General features: G+C 46.8%; 1 long non-coding RNA gene across 1 annotated transcript in view; it reads left to right on the top strand.

Moving 5' to 3' along the window:
* Nucleotides 1-965: 965 nt before the first annotated feature.
* LOC132208647 (uncharacterized) overlaps nucleotides 966-11,209 on the top strand; it is a 30,538-nt gene continuing 20,294 nt past the window's right edge. Inside the window, exon 1 of the long non-coding RNA XR_009444773.1 lies at nucleotides 966-1,123. This is a non-coding gene — a long non-coding RNA (uncharacterized LOC132208647). The remainder of the gene's footprint in view (nucleotides 1,124-11,209) is intronic.

Raw genomic sequence — 11,209 nt, 5'->3', positions numbered from 1 at the left:
ACAGCAGAAGTCACATCGATGCGGAACACCACTCGTCACTGAGCTGCAGCCAGAAAAACAGCTTTCCACCACTGAGACGGCAAGAACTGTCCATGCTGTAATCAGAGTTAACCAAGTGTGGAGCTGGAGGAACGCAGCAGGTCAGGCAGCATCAGAGGAACAGGAAAGCTGACATTGTTGATGCTGCCTGGCCTGCTGTGTTCCTCCAGCCCTATACTGTGTTATCTTTGTTAGCCTTCCACCACTACCGTCTGCCTTATATGGGCAGGCCAAGTCACCATGGATCTCATGGATCCTAATCTTGTGGATGAGCATACCATGAGGAACCTTGTTGAAAACCTTCGTAAAATCCATGTATATGTTATCAACTGTTCTACCCGAATTGATCACCCTTGTCACCTCCGTGAAAACTTCAACTGACTTGGTAAGACATAACCTGCCCCGCATAATGCCATGCTGGCTGTCCCTCATTAGCCCATACTTTTGAGACATGAGACACTCACCTGTCTGCAGTTTCCTGGAAAGTCCCTGTTTTCCTGCTTGAACAGAGGAACGACTTTGTCCACTCACCAGTCTCCGCAACCCCTCCAGTGCCTGGCAAGGATATCAGATCCTATTGAAAGTAGTGTGTTGATGCATTTGTGTCATGATTGTGTTTTGTTTCAGCCCTAACATTGAAAGCAGTGTAAGAATGTCTTTGTGCAGCAGGCGAGGTGTGATGAGACTGAGCCTTCATACAATTGCAAGATGTTGAAAATTTGCCATTATTTATGAAAACAGTGATAAATTTCCATGATCAACATTTCTGTTACACTGCAATGATTATCCCATGGCGTGTAAAATCAGAAAGATACGATAAAATGAGACTGGGTCATATGCAGGGAGAAAGTTTGCATTTCATGTCGATAGAAGTCGTGAATTATTTCCATGAATCTAAAAGTCACTTTTCCGTTCATTGAAGGACACAATCATCGCCTTGGAAGCTTCATCACGATACTACTTTGCATTTCTGAAGAGGGAAGAAGAAATCAACATGCAAATTCAATTCCATGGTTTTGGAAGTCCCATTGAGAACACGATTCATTTGCGCCGGCATAATGCTCTGACCGAGAAAGAATTGAAGGTGAGTTTGTAGTTTGGAAGATCGCAGCAATTTATGCATCAACTTCTTCATCGATAACGTTCCATTGCTTTCAAACTGCATTTTCCACTCTGCGAGATAATAACTGTTAGAACAAGCAACAATATCGGTAGATGGTCTATGGGGAATGCAATGTTACAAAACCCGATCCATTCAACAACATATTTCAGATATGTCAACAAATTAAATATTCCAGCACAGGATAAAACAAGGAAGATGAGAGTGAGGAGGCAAGAGTTCTGATGACAAAAGAACAGAAATTTACCTTTATCCATTCGAGCAAAAAAGCAGGCACACAAATAAATAATCATCTAACAATGCACGTGTGCAACGGAGGCTACAGGGGGACTAAAAATGCCGATTTGTTGTTCTGCGTATTGCTGAAAGGGTGAGTGAAACAGATTCTGTGGTAAATTTGAAGAAATACGGATAATGCATCTCAGGATGTTGGAGAAAGAACATTTATGGACTGAGGCAAATCGTGTTGCCCTTTTCAGGAGTTAAGAGGTTCATATTGAATTGAAACACTTCCTTGTGTGCTGAAAGCTTTAGTTTAGTTGCAGCTGGATCACAATTTCTGTTCCTGGTAGTATTTAGCAAACTGTTAAAAGTGAATGTCACTGCACAGAATTCCAAACATAACTCCAATCAGTACAGAAAATATCCAAGGGGTATGATGAGTTGTATCCTCTCATGTTGAACAACGCAGCTACAGATACAATGGAGGCACTGATGATAATCTTCCAAGAATCCTTAGATTGTGGAAAATTCTCAGAGGATTGAAAGATTGTGAACATAACACCATTATTACAAAGATACTTGGACAAAATAGTAAGCAAGTGTAGCCAATTTAGGTCAACCTGGGTAGATGTTCATGCCGGCAATGAAAGATGAAATAACAGGGTACTGAGTGTGCTATAACATCCTACAGAGTTAACATCCTTTCATAAAGGGGAAATAATACTTGACAAACTTGCTACAGTGCTTTGAGAAGGAAACAAACATTACTGACGAAGGACCACCAGTTGATGTAGTACATTGAGATTTCAACAAAGCATTTGCTAAGGTACAGCTCATAAGGTGTCTCAAAAGAAAAGAGCCCGTGTGTTCAAGGGTGGTATGTTCGGATGGACGGAGGACTGCATCGTAAATAGAAGTAGAATCGTAGTAGCAGGATGGTAACTTAGAAGTCATGTACGGCCACAGAGCGAGTGCTGCGGAGGCCGAACACCTCATGTTGACTGGGTTGATTTCGGAAATGGCAGAGGGGATTGCTATGCTTCGGAAAGTTGGGCTACATTCATTGGAGTTTATAAGATTGAAAAAAAACTTATTTTTTCGACATTTAAGATTCTTAAGAGGCTTGTTAGTGTATATCCGTATAGATTACTCCCATTTGTGAAAGATTTTACGACCAGAGGCCACATTTTCAAATTGGTTGCCTATTAATTCAGGGAAGAATTACTTCTTTCAGGTTGTAGCAATTTATTGAACACTTCAACCAAGAGTTCAGGCAGACCCTCTAATAAGAGACACCTCCTCTGTATTAATTCTCTAGATTTGACAGAAGATCGGCCCTGTGAGAGGGTCAGTACTGAGGTATTGAAGCTTTGTCAGAAGGCGAATAATGAGTGCGGGCACTGAAGAAGTGCCTCATTGACAGGGGTTCAGTCCTGACCCCTGTGAGAGTTCATCATTGTCAGATGGTCAATACTGAGACAATGCTTCCTTGTAAAAGGATCAGCACTAAAGATCTGCCACACATTTTTAGTGTCAGTGTTGAGGAAATGCAGCAATATGAATGGGTCCAAACTGTGGGAGTGCATTATTGTCAGAAGGGCAAGACTGAGGCAGCACCTCATTGTAAGGTGAGGCAATGCAATACAAATAGAAGGTCAGTCCTGAGATATTGCTACTGTGAGAGGGTCAGAAATAAAGGTGCCTCCTTGTCAGATGGTCAGAACTGAGGGATTGAAGCATTGTCAGAGCTTCAATACTGAGGCCTTGCTTCGTTGTCCAAGGGTCAAATCTGTGGGAGTGCGATATTGTCAGAGGATCAATGCTGAGGCAGTGCCTCAAAATAATGGTGTGTTTTTGATGACAGCGTACATCGAAGTGGTTCTTTTGTGATTCTATCAAGTGCAGTTAAAGGAATGGTTGCCAATTTTCTGAAAGATGAACATTTATTGAGGAAATAAAAGATGGAGAAAGAGTAATTAAAAAGAATAACAAGTAGAGAGTAAAAAAGAATAAGCCTCATGTTCTTGTGGCCGTGAGGGACCCCTCGATCAATGGCTGGCCTGGAGGCTGAGGTTGTTCCTGGCACCGTTCGCGGTCTCATTCCGAGATGACGTCCAGTGCCGAGGAACAAAATGCTCCCTCTGCTCCGGTGTAACAAACGACTTGGCAAAGAAAAAAAGCAGTTACAGAAATAAAATTAACTGTAAAACAGGAACGCTGACAGGACTCATTCAAAGTCAACCATTTCTCAAATATCAAGAAATGTTACCCTTCAGCCCATCCTATTCATGGGGTTGGAACTGCTAGTACCACACGAATGCAGCATCACGACTGAGGCAATGCAGCACTGTGTGAGGGTCAGGATTAAGGGTCAGTTTTGAGGCAGTGCCTTGATGTTATGGAGTCAGAACATTATTGCCACATGTTCAATACAGACAGTGTGTTGACCCTCTGTCAATGCTTCAATGCCTCAGTGCCCACCCTCTGATAATGAATCACTCCAACAGTTCTGACCCTATCTTGCAAGACCTCAGTATGACCTTTCTGACCCTATTACAGTGGGCCACTGCTGCAGTATTGACCATCTGATAATGATGCAATACCTCAGTTCTGACCCTCTGACAGTTGTGCAACACCTCAGTCCGCACCCTTTCATCATTCGGCACTTGCTCAATTATGAGCCCTTTGTGAGTTAGTTGTGAGGCAAGACTTCATTGCTGCAGTGTCAGTGCTGAGAGCGGGCCTTTTTATTAGCTCATCAGTACCTAAGGTACTGGCTAATTGTCAGCAGGTCAGTTCTGAGGCAGCGTCTCTTTGCCCGAACCCTGACTCTAAACCCAGCCTCAGCCCTAAATCCATACAAACGCTCGCCTCAGGCTAACCCTCACCTCAGCATTAACCCTAACCCTAACCCTATCCTCAGCGTAAACCCTCCCTACCCTCAGCCCTAATGCTGATCCTCAGGCCGAACATCTAGTCTCAGCCCTACCACTAGCTATGGCCTCAGCCCTAAAATGAACCGTAACACACAGCCCCAATTAACGCTTAGCCTCAACCCCAACCCTCGCCTAAGCTCCAAGTCTAACCTCAGCCCTAAGCTAACTTGCAATACTTGCCTGCCAGAGAGTTAGTACTGAGGAAGTGCTTTAGTTTCAGAGATTTAGTCCTGAGAATGCGCTTCGTTTTCAGAGTGACCATCTGAAACAGCGTCTCATTGAAATGGGGTCAGAATTGCTGGAATGCTACATGGAATGGTGACAGATTGTAGGACTGTCGGTGGGTCAGATCTGAGGTAGTGCATCAACGGTGGATGGTCAGTCTTGAGGGAGTTCAGAGGATCAACGAAGAGGGAATGCCTCAATGCAATGGCGACAGAACTGAGAGAGGGCCACAGGATTAGAGATATGCCACATGATTGGAGATGGTAGGAAGTGCCTCATTGTCAGCAGGTCCGTTTTGTGGCCGGTCGCCATAGCTGGACAGTCAGTTCTGAGGCAGTGCGTCTTTGTCAGAGGGTCTGTACTGAAGCAGTGCCTCATTATTCGAGAGGGTTTGGTGTGAGGCAGTATCTGATTGGTGCAAGGTCAGCCCTAAGGGAGTGCCTCTTTGTCAGAGGGTCAGTACTGAGTTAGCGACTCATTGTGAGGAGTTCAGAATTGAGGGACTGCCACGTGATGAGAGGGTCAAAACGGAGGTAGTGTGGCTGTATCTGACAGTCCGAAGGGAGTGCCATTGTTAGATGGTCAGTTCTGAGAAACTGCCTCCGTGTAATGGCATCAGCATTGAAGCTAACCACGTGACGAGCCGATAAAAACTAAGTTATTGCAGGAGCATCAGAGGGCCAGATCTGTAGGAGTGCATTATTTTCAGAGGTGAATACTGAGGCGCAGCCTCAGTGTAAGGGGGTCAAAATTAAGGGAGTGCCACACAATTACAGGGCAGTACGGAAGTATTACAGCACTGTGTGCGGCGCAGAATCGATGGAGTGCATCATTGTTATCCAGCCACAAGTGAGGCAGCGCCTCATTGTAATGGATCAGAATAGGGTCAGTACTGAGAGTCAGTACAGAGGTAGTGCAGAACTGTGGAGGTGTCAGAACTGAGGGAGAGCACCATTGTCAGCTGGTCAAAAGTGCCCCATTGTCGTAAGATCAGAACTGAGGGTGTGCCGCACAATGAGAGGGTCAATATAGAGGAAGTGACTCTTTGTCAGTGTTAATACTGAAGTATGACCTCATCTTGAGGGGATCAGGCTTCAGAGAATGCCTTGTTGTCAGAGGGTCGGCACTGCAGCAGGGCTATGTTGTAAGGGGGTCAGAATTGAAGGAGTGCCACCCATTTTAGAAGGTCAGTACAGAGGTAATCTAGCACTGTCAGAGGTAAGTCCTGATGGAGTGCCTCATTGTCATTGGATCAGTTTTCAGGCAGTACCTCTTTGGCAGAGCGTCAGTACTGACGCAGTGCCTGATTGTAATGGGATCAGAATTCAAGGAGTGCCACTGCCTCACTGAGGTACTGCAGCTCTATCAGAGGGTCAGTGGCCTATTGTCAGAGGGTCTGTTTGAGCCAGTGCCTACTTGGCAGAGTGTCAGCAATTAGGGAGTTTGCCTTTATCAGAGGGTCAGAACTAGAGAGTGCATTTGGAGCAGAGTGTCAATACTCAGCCTTGTCCGCCCAAGTCCAACACCAGCACCTCCACATCATCCGCCCACCCTGAGGACTGACCCTCCACCAATGAGCTACTGCCTCACACTGGACTGACCAACAATGAGACACTATCCCTCCAGACCCCCTGACAAAGAAGCAGTGCCTCAGTACTGACCGTCGGGCAAGGAAGGCTCTCTGTCAGTACTGACCCTCTCACAAGGAGACACTGCCTCAGATCATGACCCTCTGACAATAATGCACACCCACAGTTCAGATTCTATGACCCTGTTGCAGTACCTCAGTACTGAGTCTCTGTTAGTGTGGCACTGCTTCAATTCTGACCCTTCTATAATGAGACACTGCCTCAGTATCGACAGTCTGACCGTAGTTCACTCCCACTATTCTGATGCTCTGACAGTGCTGCTATACCTCAGTACTCACTAATTAACAATGAGGGTTAGCGTGAGAGGGTGGCGAGGGTTAGGGTTTGGGTTAGGACCAAGGCTAGGGGTTAGGTGTGAGGATTGGACGAGGTTTTGGATGAGGGTAGAGTTAGGGTGAGGGATGAGACTTGTGTTAGGGTGACTAATGAGGTTAAGTTTGGAGTTCGGGGTAGGGCTCGCGAGAGGTTTTGGGTTAAGGCTGAGGTTAGGCTTCGGGCTGAGTCTATGGTTAGGGTTAGAGCTCAGACCACCTTTAGGTTTGGGGTTGAGGGTGAGTGTTAGGCCTGAGGCTAGGCTTAGGCCTGAAGCTGCGGTTAGGTTTGGGGTTGGACTGATTAGACCCACTCTGACCCATTACAATGAGGTACTACCACAGAACTGACTCTCTGTCGATAAAGAACATGAGATGCCGTCAGCTTGTCCAATCAGAGGTCCAATATTAAGGAAATAGTGCACTGTTGGAGAGTTGATAAATATAATATAATATAAAGGGAGTGCTGCACTGTCAGAGGGTTAATGACGTGGGAGTGCTGAAATAGCGCAGAATCAGACCTGAGAGAGTGCTGCACGTTCAGAGAGTTAGTACTGAGGGAGTGCTATAATGTCAGAGGATTGATATCAAGAGGCACCGCCGAAGGATCAGTAGCGCAGTACTGTCCGAAGGCCAATATTGAGAGAGTTCTGCTGCGTCGGTGGGGGTCGATATTACAGAATTGCGACACTATCAGTGTATGGATGTCAGACGGTCAGTTCTGAGGGAGGGCTACGCTGTTGGAGGGTCAATATTGAGTGTGTGTGCGACACTCAGATGATCACTTTGTTGGAGTTCGGCACTGTAACGGAGTGCCACACCGGCAGCGGGTTAATATTAAGGGAGTGCTGCACTGTCAGAGGGTTAAAGATGAGGGAGGGCTTCTCTTTGTGGGGGTGGGTATGAAAGAGAACCTCCCGTTCGGGGATCAATATTAATGTTGTAGAGTCAGTAGAGAGGCAGTGCTGCACTGTGGAGGGTCAATAAGAAGCATGTAGCTCCACTGGCAAGGTGCCAATGATGACAGAATGCTGCACTGCCAGAGGATCAGCAATGAGGGAAAACTGTATTGTCAGAGTGTCTTCGTCAAGAAAGTGCCACTCTGTCGGAAGGCCAATATTAAGGGAGTGCTGCACTGTCACAGGATCAATATTAGGGGTGTGCTGCACTAACAGAGGGCCAGTGTTGATTGAATGCTTGACTGTTGCAGAGCCAGGACTGAGGGAATCCTGCATCGTTACGGTGTCATCATTGAGGGAGTGCTGCACTGTTAAGGGCCGATAGTAAGGGAGTGTGACACTGTCAGAGTGTCATTACCAAAGGTGGGCTACAGTATCAGAGGGTGAGTAATGAGGGAATGCTGCGCTGTCGGAGGGTCAGCACTGAGGTGGGCTGTACTGTCAGATCGTCAATGTAAATAATAATGTCAGGGGAGTGCTGCATTGTGAGTTGGTCCATATTAAGGGAACGCTGAAACTGTCAGTGATGCTCAGGGTGTGCAACACTGTCAGAGGGAGTGATGTACTCTGAGTGTCAGCACGGAGGCTGACCTTCACTGTAATTGTGTCAGAATTAAAAGACCGGTCAGAGGATATAAACTGAGGCATTTCAGAGCCATCAGAAGGTCGAAACTGAGGTGTTTCAGATCAGTTTGAGGGTGCCTCATTTTAATGTGGTCAGACTTGAGCAAGTGCTTCATTGTCAGAGGCTCAGAACCAAGTGAGTGCCTCGTTATCAGACACTGTCCTAAAGAGGGCCTTGTTGTTGGTGGCTGTGTTGTAAGGCAATTCCTCATTGCTGCAGGATCAGCCTTGAGAGTGTGCCAGTCTGGAAGGAGTGCCTAAAAACTGAGAGAGTGCGACACAATTCGAGATTCAGCGCTGAGTAAGTGCCTCATTGTCACAGAGTTAGTTCTGAGGCAGGGTCACATTGCCTTAGGGTCAATTCTGAGGGTGTATTAGGAGCAGACTGTAAATACTGAGTCAGTAGCTCAGTGCATTGGATTCAGAGCTGATGGAGTACAAGATGATTAGAAGTTCAGTCCTGAAGTATTGCAGCTCTGTCAGAGGGTCAGAACTGAGGGGGCAGTGCTTTACTGTCGGCGGATCAGTTCTGAGGCAGTACCTCATTGCTGGAGGGTCAGATGTGGACGAGTGTCACATTGTCAGAAGGCCAGTTCTGAATAAGTGACTTTTTGTCAGAAGGCCAATACTCAGTCAGTGGCTCATTTTGAGCAGATCAGAATTGAGGGTTTGCAACACTTTTCGAGATTCAGTCTGGAGACATTACTGCTACACGCCTGAATTGAGGGAGTGCTGCAAGATTGGAGGGTGAAAATAAACCCGAAAACAGTGACCCCTTTCAATAACCTGTAAAACACAGGGATGACTGTAAATAATCCCTAAAACGCAGAGGCCTTTGTAGGAGAGCCTCAGTGTAATGTTTTCAGAATTGAGGGAGTGCCACGTGATTACAGATTCACTGCTGATGGAGTAGCTCATTGTCACAGGGTCAGTTCTGAGGCAGGGCTGCTTTGCTGGAGGGTCACTTCTGAGTGAGTGTATTAGTATCAGCCCCATGTTGTTGGGGCTGTACTTTTCCAGGAAGACAGTTAGAATAATCTTTAATTATAAAGTAATCTGAAATACTGTTTGACTTGTTAAGGTTACAATACATCCTGAGTCACCTACAGAATACGCACTTGCTCTCCCTGTCTCTCTCGGTAAGCAAAGGTAGTTTCTTTCAGACTACTCTCAGAAATAAAGTGCTGCGCTGCTGGTCAGTATTGAAGGAATGCTCCATTGTTGGAGGATCAGTACTGAGGGAGTGCTGGACTGTCACAGGGCCAAGATTATGGGTGTGCTGTGCTTTCAGAAGGTCACAAGCAAACAAGCACTGCCAGACATAAAAAACAAAAGAACTGCGGATGCTGTAAGTCGGGAACAAAAAGAAAGTTGCCGGAAAATCTCAGCAGGCCTGGCAGCATCTGTGCAGGAGAAAACAGATTCAACGTTTCGAGTCCATTGACCCTTCCTCAGAACTGGAGATCTTCCTCAGAACAGTCCTGAGGAAGGGTCACTGGACCGGAAATGTTGGCTCTGTTTTTGCCTCCACAGATGCTGCCAGACCTGCTGAGCTTTTCCAGCACTGCCAGACAACTGACGCTCTGATTGTGAAACACTCCCTCAGTACTGACCCTCCAACACTGCGTACTCTCTGATGACTGATTCTCTGACGGTGCATCTCTGCCACAGTATTAACCCTCCGTCATACTGGTATTCTCTCAGCAATAACACTGTGAGAATACCATGCTCCCTTACCATTGACACTCTGGCCGTGGGACACCACTTCAAATTTAACCCTTCAGCAGTGCAGCACACACTCATCATTGCCTCTCTGATATTGCAGTGCTGCCTTCATACTGACCCTTTCACAGTGCAGGACACAGTAATATTGAACATCTTAAAGTGCCGCTCTCCCTCAGTGCTGACCCCCCTCTCATTTCTGACCCATTCAGTGTAGCATACCCTTTATTCTGAACCCCTCAGTGCAGCACTCCCTCAACGCTGACCTGCTTCAGTGCTGACCCCCTTCAGTCCTGATCCCCCTCAGAACAGCACTCCCGCAGTGCTGACCCCACACTGTGCTGCACTCCCTCAGAGCTCACCCACTTATCGCTGACGACCCCCTCACTTCAGCACTCCCTGATCACCTGGTCGTGCATCACTCCCTTTCTCCGACCCCTCGGACGGTGCAGCACTACGTCAGCGCTGACCCGCCAACAAGATAATGTCAGAGAGATGTTCTCCCATCACATTGACCCTCTGAGACTGGAGCATTTACTAATGTTGGCCCTCTCACAGTGAAGCTCTCCGTTTAGTCCCTCTGACAGGCCGCATGCCTTTTATTGCAGGTCTTTTCACAACGCACTGCCCCGTCATCATTGATTCTCTGACAGTGCAGCCCTCTGTTAATATTGAATTTGTGACAGTGCACAACTCCATTAATATTTGCCCTCTGATAGTGCAGCTCTTCCTCAGTCCTGACTCTCTGACAATGCAGCAGTCCCCTAATTACTGTCAGAGGGTCGATACTGAGAGAATGCTGCACTGTCAGAGTCAGCTGCCCGCAGTCCTATCAGACGTTCAGTATTGAAGGTATGGGAGAGGGTGAGTGTCAGTGAATTCTGCACTGCAACAGGGCCAACAGTGTTGTCCCATGGCCAGAGTGTCCATGGTAAGGAAGAACTGCAATGTCAACGTAACAGGGTCAGGACTGAGGTCAGAATTGAGACAGTACTGCAGGATTAGAGAGTCAGTGTTGTGGCTGAGGAGCACTCTGAGGTTCAGTACTGAGGGAAAGCTTCATGATCAGTGGGTCAGTTCTAAAGCTGTGCTACTTTGTCAGAGGGCCATACTAATGCCGTGCCTCATTGTAATGGGATAAGAATTGAGGGAATGTCGCACATGCATCACTAGCTCATCATTGACTGTCTAACAGTGCAGCACACTCTTAGTATTGACCTTCCAACAGTGTCGAGCAGTGTGACACATTCAGTATTAAGAGAGTACTGCACTGTCAGAGGGTCAATGATGGGAGAGTGCTGTGCTGTTGGAAGGTGTGTACTGAAAGGGAGCCGCCCTGCCAGAGGGCCGATATTAAGGCAGTGCAGCATTGTGAGAGGATCGATATTTAGTGCATGCTCCT

This window comes from Stegostoma tigrinum, unplaced genomic scaffold (assembly GCF_030684315.1).
Source record: "Stegostoma tigrinum isolate sSteTig4 unplaced genomic scaffold, sSteTig4.hap1 scaffold_491, whole genome shotgun sequence".
In the NCBI taxonomy this organism is placed as follows: Eukaryota; Metazoa; Chordata; class Chondrichthyes; order Orectolobiformes; family Stegostomatidae; genus Stegostoma; species Stegostoma tigrinum.
Note: the sequence above shows the minus strand (reverse complement) of the source record. Positions and strands in the feature narration are given on the sequence as shown.